The following is a 17,179-nucleotide window of genomic DNA, read 5'->3' on the forward strand; positions in this document are numbered from 1 at the left end:
AGTCAATAGCAGATAGCAAAAGAAAACATTAAGAAGATGTCAAGTGAAGAGACATTTTGGTTTACATAGGCAGCGCCTCTTTGTAAGTAACTGAACTCTCAGATATGACTGAGAAGGCTTTTTCAGGCAAATAAACCACTCAGGAATCCATGCAAAAGGGAAAAATATACCATATCTGTGCTAAAAATATGTCAAAGTAATTTTCAATTAAATCCATACTTTACTCAACTAATTTTGAGTGGAATCCAGTCAATTCTGCTACCTCTAAGACCCATACAATGTTGATATGAAATTGCACCTACCACATAGTTCTCTAAACAAAAGTTTATTGAAAAACCTACCACCAATACAATAGAATACACCACTCTGAAAAATATTTTCTAAAAATGTTTCTTCGTAGGGTTATATATTAATGCTAATTATATGTTTTAGTATGTTTTTGACAACTTATCATGGATACTCTTGAGAAAAATAGGTGTATGCATTTATTTCGCTATGTTAAAGTATAGAGTATTAAAGAAAGAAATTTTTTTTAAAAAGTAAATGTTTAAGAGAGCAAAGTACAGATGGCAAAATTATCTATTTGATATGCTCACTTAGGAAACCATCTTTTCCAAAATTACACACATATAAAATCATCTATGATTCCATTTATTGCTTTTAAACGGGGCTTTTCAAGGAAAGACATAAGACACCTGTAATGAGCAAATACAAGTTGGTTACTAATAATCCTAAAACTAGAAGTTATCATTGCTTTTATGCTCATAGAGAATATATAAGAACAACAAAATTCTGATTGTCTTCCGGTTTAATCATAGTATTTTAATGACCATGGATTACTAATATCTTTTCCCACAAGAACTAATAATAGACATCCATTTTTCCCTTAGCCCATTAGAAATACATTTCAATTTGGAATAAAATGTGAAATTGTAAGTGAAATTTTAAACTTGTATTCGTAGTTCTGTGTGCCTGATATATTCAAAATTGTAATTAGATGACTAGCTTGCATGTTTATTTTTACTGAAAAAGCAAATCTCCCTCTATAGGTAAAACATTAATAACAGGAAATAAGGAAGAAGATAATATATTAACCATTATCTAAAGGCTAAAGTTATAAGTTTGAAATTTTTTAGCTTGAATTTGATGAGTGCAGTTATTGGTATAATTGTTAAAATGGCTTTTCAGTATTTCAGTATATTCAATTTTTTTCAAGTGTAAATTATATACCAAAATTTGCTGATGCACTAAACTTCTCAAAAGTCCAAGTACAGTAATGTATGCTTATGCAGAATAAATAGTATTTCTGACTTCAAATGTATGCCTAAATGTTAAAAAAGACAAAACTGTGGCATTCCTATATTAACATGTATATGCCAAAACACAACATTGTAATAATTGGGATTGTAATTCAATGACTTATTTAGTGTTTCCTATATGAGGCATTAACAGCAATCAGTTACAAAGATGATTCTCTTATTCTCAGCAGCATTTATCTGTTATCAAAGCAAAACTGTGGACTAGAAAATATAGATGTTTAATCAAAGAAAAATTAGATTATTTTATGAATTTCAACATAATACACAAAGCAGAATCACAAAGAATTACAGAAACAATTTGCTAAAAATAATACCCAGGAAGAATAGTGGCCTACCTCCTATGATTTCCTTACAGTGTCAATGAGATCTGATTGCATTAAGCATTTTCATCCTGTCTTTCCACTCACAAATCCCCCAAAAGGAATAGAAGTCACTTAAAAACATCTTTCTTCATAAACTTAACAGACACTTTTCCAATGAGTTCCACCACCAACTCAGCCAATTGGAATTACGTAGCCTGAACAACTGAGTTGACAGGCATGTATTCTGCATATATTTTACATTTTATAAATGGACACAAATGAAAAAAATATAAAATTATATTTAGTAATTTATTCTAAAAATTAGTGAAACTAGAAGCATACAATCAAGTAATTACCAAAAAATTAACTTTTTAGTAAATAATTTTAAAAATAATAAGCAAGAAAAAATATAAGCATAGTCAACACAAAAGACAAAACAGAAAAAATTAGACAATAAATCCTCTGTGCATAGATATATTTACAAACAAGTTCTTTACAAAGTCACTAGGATTGCAATATTTCATTGTCATTTTACATTTACCTTTCCCATCTTTTCCTTTTCCTATCTCCACTTCCCTATTCCCATTAATATTGGACAAATATCAATGGATACTCTTGAGAGAAAACTATGCATATGTTTCATCACATTAAATAAAGGAGTATAGAGTACTAAGGGAAACTGTTTTTTAGAAAGCAAATATTTAAGAGGAGCAAAGTATTAGTGGCAAAGTTATCTACTTTACCTCAAATGACTTTTGATAAAGTCCAGTTCTAAATCCAAAATCTCTTTTAAAGAAAGGATTTTGAAAAAGCTGTTGAATAGATTCCACTTCTTTTAGAATCTCTGTCTGAGCCTTATTAATTTTGACTCTTCTCGTTGAAGAGCACCTTAGTCATCCACTGAAAAGATCTGGCTGATGCTTCAATAAAATGCATAAAAGTTCACTGTTACTTTGATCTGCAGGCAAAAAATCATGACATCCTGGGACATATGCATGATAGCCTTCCTTATGTAATTCTGATGAACTGCATCAAAGTGCCATTCAGTTTTGTTTGCCTCAGTAGCAGAGAAATATAGACAGATTGGAAAGAGTTCAGAGAAAAAGCTCAAAACCACTAAAGGGATCATGTGGCATTATAAGTAGAGATTTTTTTAAAAAAAAGGATGAAAAGTTTCGTCCAATGATTACCAAAAAGCGACATGAAAATATCCAGAAACTTGATTTAAATACTATGGAAGAATTGGCCAATTTGGTATTAGGGGAAATAGTGTACATAGACGAATATCTAAAATTTTACCAGGGCATTTTAGATGATAATAGCCAGTTCTGAGAAGGTCAGTTACTCAGCCTTACAGATATGTTCAAAAGATTTTACTTAACATATTGATTAAGAAACTTTTATTAGGTTTAGATGCATTCTACAATCAAGAAGTATTCCAAAATGGTTTTTAGCAATAAAAAGTAAATGATAGGAGTTAAATGACTTACATAAAGATAATAAGTTGAGTAAAAAGGAATACCTACAACAATTCTCCTAATGTATCAGGAACTGTCCTGGGAACTACATATTCTGAAGAACTACTCTGTGAGATTATTATTATTAATCTCTCTTTACTGTTAATGAAACTGAGCAAATAGGAGGAAAGATAACATGTCAAGTTTACATAGCTTGTTGACTTGAGACTCAGGACTTAGCTACTGTAGGTGCCAATATTTATGCTTGCATCCAATAACTCTGTTGCCCCTTTGGAGGCCAGTACCTATCTAATTCATCACATTTATAGCTTTCCACATCAACTCACTCCAAAATAAGTATTCTAACATCTGAAGATCAAGGTAGTGGAGTGCCATAGATCTACATCATCCAACATGGCAGGCGCTAGCAACATGTGGCTATCAAGTGCTTGAAATGTTGATTCCAAGTTGAGATGTGCGATAAATGTAAAACACACAATGATTTTCAAAGAGTTAGAAAAAAAAGAATACAAAATATCTCATTAGTATTTGATATTATATGTTGAAATGAAAATATTTGAATATTTGGGGCCAATTAAATGTATCATTAAAATTAATTACACATGTTCACTTTACTTTTTAAATGTAGTTATAGAAAATTTTAAATGATGTATATGACTCAACTTTGTGACTCATATTACATTTCTATTGGAAAGCACTCTTTAGATGAATTCCATGGTCTTTTCTATTTTAAATTCTGTCTATAATTCTGTGGAAATGCTATAAAAAGAGATTTCTGAAAACCTTTCAAAAATGATTTTAGTTATTATGACTGATTCTATTGATAAATCAGAAGAAAATATGGTACTAATAAATGAATTTTCTATTCTAAATATTATTGCTTTTTTTGTTAGTGTTCAGTAATTTCCTATTCAAATGAAGTGCATATTCTTTTAAAATTGACATGGTTTGAAATTTTATGTTCTAATATGTAACAACAAAAGTTTTCTTTTTCTATGTTAATTTTTGACCAATTGAAAGAAAATGCAAAATGAGTGTAATACAAGGTAACAGCTTAGAAATAAAGTTAAAAAGTACAGCAAAAGCATAATTAAAGTTTTTGTGTGGCCCTAGATTTTTCCACCTAATTTTGTATTTATATTTGCAATTGGAAAAAGCCTCAAACTTTAAATATGAAATATTTTATTGTAATCATTTTAATTTGCAGTGGTCAGCTTGTGAAAACCAAAGAATAAAAGGAAATTAAATATGTCATCCAAAAACCACATCTAAACATCAAGTAATTCTGAAAAATTGAGGATTGAGTTGACTGTGTCTGTAATTGTCAGTGTATTTGAAAGATTTAAGGTGCTGAATTTCAAATGTGTTATTCTTTGTTTTTATTCTACTGAATATTATTTTAGTTACCTTTAACTCTAAAAGTGTATCCCAATGTCTCTTCAAAATACCCTAGAACACATACTAAATATTATGTTCATGTTTACAAGTAAATCCCAATTTAAATTGGTATTTATGACCCTTGAGCAATACGGTAATTGAGTTACTGTTTAATTTTTTAAGCCATAATTTTCTATTAAATATTTTCTCATACAGGGCTATTTTACTCATGAAAACTAAAATCATTTGTTTTTATTACAACATTGAAGAAAAATAGGAACCCAAGTTTAAACATAATGAAAATGAATACCATTAATAAATTATGTAGTGTGTTCTCTTTTTACTCATTGTACATATTAAATCAAAATTTATTCACTTCTAGCTGTTCACCTTACACAAAAAATAAATCAAATATCATCAAAGTGACATAATGTCTTGATGAATATGACAGATGGCGTCTGATTCATTGTAGTTTATATCTAACAAGGGCAGCCTACCTGTCAGTTATCTTTCATTCATGATATACCATAACTTTTCACAGTTGCAATATGAAAAAAAACAAAGGGAATATTTATTTGTTAGCAAAATTATGTTAAATATTGTGTTTAAAGTCAGTAAGATTTAAATTCAGCCAGAATGTAAAATATGTATGTTATTTAATATGCCTAGATAAGTAATATGAAATATTGATGGAATTTTGAATTTATACTCAAAAGACAATATTACATATATCTTTTTTTAAACCTAAGCCAAAACTAGAAATACCCTACAGATCCACTTTGCCGTATAGCCTAGAATATATTGATGCCTGTATATTTGAAGACTTTTAAGCCTAATGACATATTTCAAATCAGTAATACATTTCTAAGATGATAAGTCCAAAACTATATGTAGAAGTTTTAGACTCTGATGTTCCATCTTTAAGAGATTTTAGTAAGTACTTGGACAATTTTACCACATTAAATTTTTTCCTAAACCCCATTGAGATTAGTTAATAAGTCTTTGAATGTATAGGTTCTCTTTCTAACTCTTTTATCTCATCATAATTTATTTCTTGATGAACTTGGGTCATTTTCCCAAACATATTCTAAAATATAGATTTTGTTTAAGATATGACCATGGTGTTCTTACTCTTTTGTTCTGTATCCCCCTCCACCAAAAAAAAAAAAAAGGTAATTGGATCTGGATATTTCACCAGATTCAGGTCTGAAATCGGACAAAAGAATACTCTATACACCTTGTTTTGTTTCAAAAGTTTATCTTAAACTTTCTTTACCTCCTGTGACATATTTAAATTTTTAACTCAGTTATCCAAAAGACATCAATGTCCTAGTGATACTGGAAAGTCCTTTTACCTGGAAAAAATATGGACACTCTAAATACTGTTTTTATATTTTCATTAAATCTGTACTAACAAGAATCCTAGCAAAAGGTGTATTTCTACCTCTGTAAGATATGAAATGTGTTGGTTACTTCAAGCAAAGCTATTACTGACATTATGTGGTTTCTGACTGTAGTTTGGATAGTAGTTCCTGGTAAGTAGAGGTCAGAGAAGGAAAAGATGTTTGGGAATAGGCCACAAGTAGCATTTGAATTAAAATACTTAGAAGCCTAACCTATCTATGTATTTGTTATATTATTGGAATACTCTTTCTCATACAACAAAGAGTTATTAAATCTCTACAATGTTCCAGAGATAGTTCTGTGTGCATGGGATACACAAATGAAGAGAAAAGATTTTTAAAAAAAATCTAACGCCATTCAATTAGACTATATATATCTCCTATATAACCTTCACTTTAATCAGTATGTTCCTCTATTTATTTACTATTCATTTGTGGCTATGACTTAATTTCTGACAATATGGAAAATACTCATATCTTATTTTAGGCTTTTCTTCTTTTACTCTTCTCATCTCTAACAGAAATACCAAGATGCGTATGTGGAAGGAAAGTGGACCAATCAGGCAGAATTCCTTTTGTCAGAAAGGCAGAAATCCTTTTTAAACACTTCAGCCAGAAACAAGCTCTTAATAAGTGAAAATTTTGCGCCCATAATATTGGTCTCTCAAGTAGAGGTTTACAAATATTATGGAATTATTTAAATGGTCAAAGTGCATCAGTCTGGGCAAAATTTAAGCATACTTTACATTCTAAAACACTTGCAATCTAAAAATTTTTGCTAAAACTTACATGATAAAAATTAAGTTGAATCTATTGGAGGATACAGATGATAGAGATATGGAAACTGAACACATTATGGACTTTCTTGTTTGAGGAATCATTTATATGTCAATTTTTAACAGATTTGTAATGGTTTGGAACTACCTTGTGTGAGACTTCATGATATGTTGATTTAATATACTTGACTTTCACCCTTAGAGGTTTGGGTTTAATCTGGCTCTGAACTCAAACTGAATGACTTTAATGGATTCAATTTAGTCCATTTGTCCACATCACTGGACTACAAATTTCACAAACTTGGAAGCCTTTGCTCAGAAGAAACTGGGATTTGCACAGGGTTGATAAACAACTGGCAAATATCTGGCATAGTCACTTGGCTCCTAACAGTAGTATTAATTTCTAATTTTCATAAACTTAATTTTCCACAAAATTTATTGTGAAAGAAAGAGAAAATATATGTCAGTGAAAATGTTACTATGAAATGAGATGGAAGGAAGACTGGATTTATTCCATCCATGTAGAATAAGACAATTGCACTCATGCAAATAACTCAGACACCAAATGAGTCTAGGGGAAATTTACTCGTTACTGAGATACCTGGCTTTTGCTTGCATTGTCCCTGGATAAGTTTTTCAATTCTCCACTTGAAAAAATTATCTTCTTGGCCAACTAATCTTGAGAATGCTTTCACATTGCTGATCATAATCACAGATTACTACTCAAAACTGTATCACATCCCTATTTCCTGTGTAACAGCTCACTACAAATGAGAACAAAGATGAATATACACTTTACATGCAAAATATATGTTTTACATGTGTTTGTAAAACATATGTTTTGCATCTGTTTGCAGAACATATGTTTTGCATGTGTTTGCAAAATCTGGCCTTTATGAGAAGAGGTTCTTATCTATTATCAAAGTTTTATCTGAATTCATAAGTAAAAAAACAGAAAATTCTCCAAAAGGTAACAAAAATGAAGATTTTTATGTGACCTATTACAGTGCAGCTGCAAAAAAAATCACATTGAATAACAATTTAATATATTTTTACCTACCTAATTAATAATCAATTTGCTTTTAAAAAACAATTATGAATGCACTTAAGATTTTTTGGATGACTAAGCTGTGGGACTTACAGACATTTTATAAATAAATAGCTTAGCACAGTTAAAATAACCATGTTATAATAAACAACTTACTCCAAGATCTTAAAATTACAGATCTCAAAGACAAGGTTATGTGATATTTAAATGGCACTTAAGTAAAATTTAAGATAAGGTAATACACAATATTTTTTCATCTTTATTGATTCTCCAGTTTGGAGAGAATGAACATGATATTTCACAGTATCTTTGTGTTATTTTTTTTTCCTATAATATTACATGGACATGACCCCATGTGCAATGTGAGTTTTTCACATGTAGATTTAGTCTGCCATTCTATAGGATCTATATAAACCGTAAGATTGGTTACTCTGTGTGTATGTGTGTGTGTGTGTACATATATCTAGTTACTGTAAAAGATTCAAATAAAAGGCTCTTAATCAATTATAATTGCTTCATCTGTCTTCTTCAGGAAGATCAGAGTGGTGATAAACAAAACATCAGGTTAACAATATGCATTTCATTTTATTATTTTTATTATAGATCATTATCTTCTAAAATATTTATATCTTGCTTTTAAATCAGTGGAATCAACTATTTCACTTTTTAAAATATTTAAAATTATTATAGTCTTTAACAAATAGCCCATTCACCCAATAATCTTAATAAAGTGCTAGAAGTATATAAATATAATATTGATAAAATATTTTGTTGTCATCTTTAAGAAATAAATTAATTAACAAAAAGTAGTCACTGTCAAAAGTTTTGTTATAAGAAATGATTCGTCAAAAGCTTTTCTTGTGACTATTAAGCTCATTAACAACTTTGGAAGTTTTCTTATGGTTTCTGAGCACCACCTAAAAAATGTCCCACAGCACATACTGTGCCCTACAGGTAGCAAGCATTGCCTGATTAATGATGCTGAACTAACGCCAAGTACAATAGCTAATCATTACTCCAAAAGACATTCTGTTTCAGTGCAATATTAGCATAAATAGCAGCTGAGTGACAGTTGAACAAAGACCAAAGAGAAAGCTCGAACACATCTAAAGCTTTTTACCAAAAGAATGGAACAAATACACTGAAATTCATAAAATCTAGTTTTTTGAAAAGCAAGTCAATTTATCAACAATCCATAAATACACACTTGCCATATATTAACAGAATATTTATGTGTGTGAGTAAAACTATAGCTCACACATGATTAAGCATTCACTATACATGTGAGTATATACAGTATATACATGTGAGTAAAGGTTCTCCATTTGAATTACTAGAGTAGATTACTTATGTCAAACAGTTCTTCAGAAAAAGGAAAAAATGAATGGCAAAAAGAAGAGGTGGTTAAGTGATGATTTTAAAAGTAAACTTATAAACATTTCTTGCACAATCCTTGAATGTGTCAGTGAACATCAATCCACATTTAATGAATAACATAATTGATCTAAATAATGTAAATAAGTTATGCAAACACTTTTTATTTTCTCTGAAAAAACAATAAGTAAATACTTGAAATAAATAGCTTCCCTTTCCTATAGTAAGAATGCTGCACATCCAAGTGTGTTCTTATAATCAACTTTTATATGCCCTAAATATATGAGCTAGAAATGCATGTGTCTCCTAAAATGAGGAATCCATTTCTAATACATCTGATTTTAAAGACATTTTAATGAAGTTTTTTTCATTCCCAACAAAGATGAAACAGTGTGTAAGAATCAGCTAGTTTCCAGTTGCAGATGCTAACTGCACTTAATTCACATACAAAAACAATAATTTCAAGAAATTCATTCTGTGAATAAAAGATAGGAAACATAAACATCTATAAGTGAGAAGCACAAATTTTCAAACTTCAGTCTCATTATTCTGAATGCACACTTAAACAGTGATTTCAAACATGGTAATGGAGAAGACCCAGAAAATTAAAACAATAAAAGAGTGCTCTTTAAGAAGAATGGTGTTTATTCTTCATGGGCAAATGAGGTGACATTTATTTTAAGAAAATTTACAATTCTCTACAATTTATTTCCTAAGTTCTAAATTTGAGAAAATCTTTTTAAAAAAATACTCCTGAATACTAAAAATTGTAAGGAAACACAATATTTTACTGTGGTTAATATCTATGTATGTGTATATATTAGAATTCAAAATCTCTATTAATCTTTAGAGGTTAAGAAATTATATAAATTTTTCATTTCAAAAGTACCCTTAGGTATAAATAAACCAATACTTAATGGCAAATATTGTAATTTTCACCTACTTGTGATCAATAAATATTTGTTGCATGAATGTTCTCAGAATAAAAAAGATTTATGTCCAATATATATTGAATGATCCAACATTGGACTTACATGAGAGGACAACTTAATTAGCCTTAATTATCAAGGACAGCCTAATCTGCCTGGCATTTGGACATTTGCCCAGTGGTCTGTTGAACTCAGGTGCATAACCTCAGTTGAGGGATCATGTCACAGGACCATCTGTTTATGATTCTGCCCAGATTTTTCTGCCCCTCGTGCTCAACTTGCTCAAATATTTCTGCTTGGTTTATGAATTTAGGGTCATCATACAGAAAACTGTGAAGTAGATGATGTCTCTCCTTGGAACCTGCATATTTCCTCTCTAACCTCCCTGCAACTTCCTAGAAGTCCTGGGACCTTTTCCCCAGGTATTCATATGCCATCCAAAGTCTTAAGCCACAGAAAACCACTTAACCACTTAAAACTGACCACATTTAGCAGCTTCCCACTCTCCCAAAATTACTGCTTCAGCAGCCAACTGTTTCAGTCAGCATTCTTTGTTTTTTGCAATAGAGACCAAATATGAATATTCTAAGCAAAAAGATCATTCACTGGGAGGATACTGAGTGTTAAAAAAAAATTGTGGAAAACTGAGTGAAGTTGAGTTCTGAGGTTGAAGAAAAGGCTCCAGGTTAGCTAAAGAGCTTTTGACAGCAAGTTCAGCAGCTGTTGTAAACAAGCTGGAGCTCATTTCAACACAAACACCTTACACATCTTATCCGAGATTTGAATATCAAGAAATCCTAAAAAAAGAGCTGGAAAAGGCAAATGTCCCAAACCTTCCTTCCTGCAATTTTTCCTAATAAATCTACTTGTTTATAATAAGATACAAGTCATGATAAGTATAGGAAGATATAGAAATTCAAAATCCTGTATAATAAAAGAATTATCCACAAATAATTCTGTGAATGAGTATTTCTCTGAGTCTGTTTTGAGACAAGATCAAGTCTGTTCCCATGGTAAAGCCAGGCATCATCTAGTCAGTGTAACCTCCAGAGAGTCTTTAAGTTGTTCTTGACCACGTAACCCACAATTCACTGTTTTACAGCCAAAGATTGGGAGGTAAAAAGACTGTGGGTATTGGTAAAAAAGCTTGCCCTGATCCCTTCAAAACATTAATGTGTTGGAAAATAACATGCAAGTTTAATAATACAGAAGTGTGGCATCTGTACAATTAAGATATACAAACTAGAAATTACAAGTTTTACTCAAGAAGATCAAGTACTTTGTGCTAAAGACTGACATTTAGAAGACTGAAATTATGACCACATTAACTAAGTCGTCGCGTGCAGAAAGATGGAGTCAATTGCATTAATCTTAAAAGAGGTTGAAAAACTGATGAGGGTAATAAAAACTATGGGACTTAAAGCTTCAGGAAGTTAGAATAGGTTGTAAGACTCTTCTCTTTCATTTGAAATAATACATTCCTTGTATACAAATCAACAATCATGATCCTCTTTTAGCTGTTGTGATTTTAGTTGAATGTTCAGGTTTCTGCCTTTTCGATTCAAGTTTTCCTAAGCCCTCCAAAGTCCTGAGCAGTGTTCCTGCTAACTAATAAAAAGATCTGCACAAGGCAAGTGAGAAGTTATAAACTACAATTATTTCCTAATTAAGAGGAAGGTATACTTAATGCCTCTATATGAAGATAAATGTGGTCCTGAATATAGTAGTTTTTCTTCCTGAAACTTGCTCCTCTGAATTTTTCACAAGTCATAAACTGACTGTTATTTCAGGAGCCCCAAGACTGTTGCTTAAAACCGCACCACCACCGAGAGTACATCTGCATCTTCTGCTATGGTCTCCATAATTAATGTGAAATAACAAAAAAACATATCATGCTGTCAAAAAACATGATATTGAGGCAAAAATCACAAATGTTAGTAAATGATTAATTTTAGATTATTGATTCAGAACCAGCCAGTTATAACAGGAGGAGAAAAAGAAAAAGCATAACACCTAGTGAAGTGATGCATAAAAACAAAGGAAAAAGGAAAAGGAATATTTTGCTCCCTTTATCCCTTTACTAAATAGTGTAGAGTCTAGCCTTACTACCAACGTGTTGTTTTCAAAGACATAGTAACTTGATATTATTAGTGACGTTTTAAGTATATGATTTAGAAAAATTTTTTTCTGTGAAATTCTGATATTTGGAGCTTACTGGTTTATATACATATATATGTTATATATATACTTATAAATTATATTAATAAATTTAAATATATTATATAAGTAAATAATCATATGTATGATATATAAATATATACATGACTTTTATATATATGAAATAGTAAGATTTAACTATTTTATGTATATAATATATATTTATAAATAATATTTTATATATTAAACATATTATAAAATATAAATTTATACATGAATATATAAATATATTGTACTTATATAATATATATTATATAATATGTTTATATATATTTGTATATACAATATATATTTTATATTTATAAGCTTACCGTTTTCTAGATCCACCTTTGGAAAGATAGTTTTAATAGTGAAAACGTGTGTCAAATCCAATGCAAGAGCAGAAAATGATATTGTTTAAAGTTTTGCCCAATTTTGCTAAATTTAGGAAACAGAAACATGAATATTATCTATTTTATTCTTTTAAAAAAGACAAGGGATTAGGACACTTTTCAAGCAATCCTCAACATGTAGCCGCATTACAGTCTGTCTCAAAGCAGCCCTGCTGATCTGATTAAGAAGTGAAATTTCACAGGTGCGTTATGTAGTTCACTTTGAAAAGAAAGGCAACAGACTTGATCAAAACATGTCTTCCCGTGGCTGCATTGTCAGACAGGCCCACTTTTAGGATACTAAGAGGAAATGTGAATGAGAATTGCTATTTCCCAGAATTGTTAAATGAGGATCTAATAATGGGTATCAGATGTTCTTTCCATTTTCTTCCCAGTCTAACTCTGTTTGCAAGATTCAATAAAAGGATCAGTAATTTTGGCTACAAACATATCTGTCTTCCTGTTACCACCTACCTAAGTTAATTCTGGTGTATTTCATATGTGTGTGTAGAAGCCTGAGTGCTCTCTTCCCAATTGTGCATTACGCAAAAGATTTAACAGCACAATAAAAATAATATCTTCATCATACCATGAAATAACTGAAATCTCTTTGAATTGTTGCTGAATAAATACATCGTTCCAGCCAAGAGAACATCAGATCATATTAGCCAGGTTTGTGAAATAAACATTAATAGTATTCATAATTGTCTAATCAGCTATTATTTATTGAGTACCAGTCCATGTCCTGAGTGATTGCAATACACCAATAAACAAAGGAGGACAAAAAATTACCTGCCCTCAATTCAGCCATATTCTAGTAGAAGTAAAAAAAAAAACAATAATCAAATACATAAGTAAAGTGTGTGTGTGTGTGTGTACATGTGTACATGTGGTGGTGGTAATCAGTTTGTGGAAAAAATATAGGGAGTGAAACAGTAATAGGGTATATGATGGGGAGAGTGTCCTTTTCAAGTATGGTTATAAGATAAGGTCTCATTTATGTGATATTTGATGAAAGACTTGAAAGAAGTGAGAAGTCCATGCTGATGTTTGCAGGAAGCGTATTCCAGGCACAGGCAGCAGCAAGTGCTTTGGGCGGGGGGACATTTCAGGAACAGCCTGTAGGTACAACAGCAGCAAATGGGTGAGCAAATGAGTACTAGGGAATGAATACGGAGGGATACTGAGAAATAGATTGTGTAAGACCTGGTAGGCAAGTATTTTAGCTTTTCTTTGAGTGAGATGGGCTGTTATCTCAGGATTTAAAGCAGTCTGGTGGACAGTTTCTCATACTGGGTCCTGTGATGAGAACAGGTTACTAGGGAACAGTTGCAGCTAAAGCAAGCTTCCAGGTGAATATGATTATGGCTTGAACTGGGAGCCATGCTGAGGCCATATCTTTAACATATATTGAAGACAAACCCAACAGCATTTGCCGTTGGATTGGAGGTCTGTTATAAGAAAAATAAACGTGAGAAATGCGACTCCAAGTTTTTTGGTTTTGCAAGAGGGAATTCCATTTTCCAAAATAAAGAATGTGGGAAAAACCAATTATGAATGGAAATCAGGAGTCTGGTTAGGGTTGCTTTAAGTTGATTTGCTTACAGACATCTAAATGGTAAATTTGAGTATACAGTTGTACATATAGTCTGGAGTTCACAGGAGAGTGAATTCGTCTTTGTCATCGCTTCATGGATGATATTTAATAACATAAGAGTGGATGAGATCACAAAGAGTATGAGTGCAGAGAAAAAAGTGGATCGTTTAGGGAACCGAGAGTTAGGGCACTCCAGTATGTAGCAGTTGAGACAATACAGAGGAATCAGGGAAATAAACTTAGAAGAGTTGGTCAATGAAGAAGGAAGAAAATTACATTTTTATGATCCTTTGAATAAGATATATCTGTTATACTATATATGATGTAAATAATGTATCATATATGTTATAAATATATAATAGTTCAATTGTTTAATTATCTTAATTATTTAGCTATTTATTATATCAAATATAATATTTTCTAACATATACATATATTTTATGTACACTATATACTAAAATTTGATATTTTATTCTAGATATTGTATATAAAAGAAACATAAAGACTAAAATTAAAATTGATGCAACTTTCTTCCCTTGAGAAGGTTTTCCTTTTTCTCTCTTAGGCAGATAGGGAAGGGCTGTCACCCTAATTTCATTCAGAATTGATCTGGAGCAAGGCTGGATTGCATTTTAGTTAGCTATAGACCCTTCTCTTTTCTAATGTCTCTAGGACAAGATGTACCGTGTGTTTATTGCAGGTCATCCCTCTAAAGGGACTTTTCTTCCTAAATGCCATCGAGGTGCAATAAGTCAGTTTAGCTGTCCAGCCCAACCCCCCCAGCCTTCCACCACATCATCATTGCAACACTTAGATATGTCCCGTGGGGAAAAGGGCCATGAGCTTGGAACTCCTCCAGATGCCAACCCAGTAAATCGGTCCACGTGACCATCACAAGATTTGATGTTTTCTCATCCCTCCATTGACTAATGGAGATGAAGTCTGCCCCTCACTCTTCATCCAAATGAACCTAGGGTCAGAAAAGGTCTAACAATCCCAAGCTTACATAAGAAGAGTTCTTTCCTCTCTCTTATTTTTGTTCATCTTGTCTTCTTAGCCTCCAATGTTTTAAAAAACACAAATTTTAAAATCATCTTTTGTTTTCTCCTAGTTGTTGCTGTGGAAGCCATTTTGTCTTGCTGGCGACTTAACCCTACTTCTAAGTAGAAGCCTAATTTTTCTTTTCTTCATCCAAAATTGATACTATTTGAGCATCTGAGAAAAGCTAATGAAGGAAAAGAACTTCAGCACAAGTGGTCGGGCAGTGCTGTATTTATGACACTGCAGAGATAGTTTTGTACTAAAAGCAAGGGCATCAGATAGGGGAGAGGATTTTGGCCATTGCTAGTGGTGAAGCTTTAAGCAAGTTTTATAAGTTCTCCAAGCATCATGCCCTTATTAAAGACTCAATAAAGGGAGCTCTAGTGAACGTTTTTTTCTAGTTATCTTTCATTCCTTCACATTCTGACACAAGCACTCTGATTTTCCTTGAGGGAACAATGCTTTCTACCTCATTTGCAAGCTAGTTTGTGTACACTTGATTCCACCTCTGGATTTTAGGTAGACACATGACCCATAAAGCTAATCAGAGTGGTTTCTCCCCCTAGCCAGTAACACTCTTAACGGCAAGAGGCTCCTGACAAGGGCCCCACATGGCCCATTTTGGTAGTCTTCCTGGAATTGTAATAGAAGACACATCTTTTAGCTTATTTTAGCTTTTGTTGAAGAGAACGGAGAGAAAGCCTGGAGCTATGGGGACGGCATTACTATCGCAACGGCAACATCCCCCACTTGAGTGATGCAGCACTTGGGAGAAGAGCTAAGAAACTGAGACAGTGAGTCCTGGTGGCTTCCAGATCCAGAGTGATCTAGAGTCACCAGATCCAGGTGAACTTGATTTCATTTGAACTTTCCAGTGTGCTATTCTCTTAAACCTGTCCAGCTGAATCCTTCACTCCCTAAACAAAGGGAGCCCCGACTAATAAAAGATCTCAACAGCAGCAAAAAGGTAAACAGCTTCCTCTCAGTACTGAAAAACAAGCAAATATATGTGGAAAAAGAAGAATCCCAATCTCTACCGTGATGTTTGCATTTTCTCTAAGACGATAAGTTATTTTTGTTTTTTCTTTAACTGAAAAGACCAAGACGCCCTTCCCAAGTTCACGCTTTCTTGTACAAGATGCAGTTTCATTGTCGTGTACTGAAAGACATGGGAAAATTCTGAACTTAAATAAATTGGATTCCTTTCCAATAGTCAGTTTCCTTACCTATGTATTAGTGAGGTGCTTGATCTCAAAAACCTGAGTATCAATAATACTAATAATGATAATATGTGAAATGTGCTTTTATAGAGCAAATTGCATAAACTGGATTTTCATTATGTTTGCATACTATGAAACACTATTACCATTAAAATAAAATTTAGATGTTGAGTTCTTAAAATTTATATTTGAAATATTAACGGTGAAGCCAAGTTAGACATCATTTGAAACAATTTGATTTCTTCTCCTTTGCCTCAGGCATCAGATTAGAACCACATATGAAAATCAGAGAAAAGGTTTTGCCTTAATAGTTTAACAATTACCGCTGTCTAAAGATGAAATTAGCCAGGATAAATAATTATTAGTTTTACTTTTGCCTTCAGCTCTGAAATTCTTTAAGTTTGTGATTCTTGATTGATAAATGATGGAAGTTTAAGGAATTGTTCTTAGAAATAAAAACTGTAGAGAGGCAAATTGATATTTTAATTGGTTAAACTGTGACAGGTTTTAAATATCCAAGAAGTATAATACTTGAAAATAACTGTTTTCCTTGATTCGGGAAAAATATTTTCAATAGATTTATTTAAGTAGAGTAATTACATTCCAAATTATTGAGAGAAAAATTGAAAATAATTGTTGTTAATCCCATTTTTATTGATGAAAAACTGAGGCTTAGAAAGGTGAGATAACTTGCCCAAGGCTATAAGCTAATAAATTATAGAGGACA

The sequence above is a fragment of the Vicugna pacos genome, chromosome 14 (assembly GCF_048564905.1).
Source record: "Vicugna pacos chromosome 14, VicPac4, whole genome shotgun sequence".
Lineage (NCBI taxonomy): Eukaryota > Metazoa > Chordata > Mammalia > Artiodactyla > Camelidae > Vicugna > Vicugna pacos.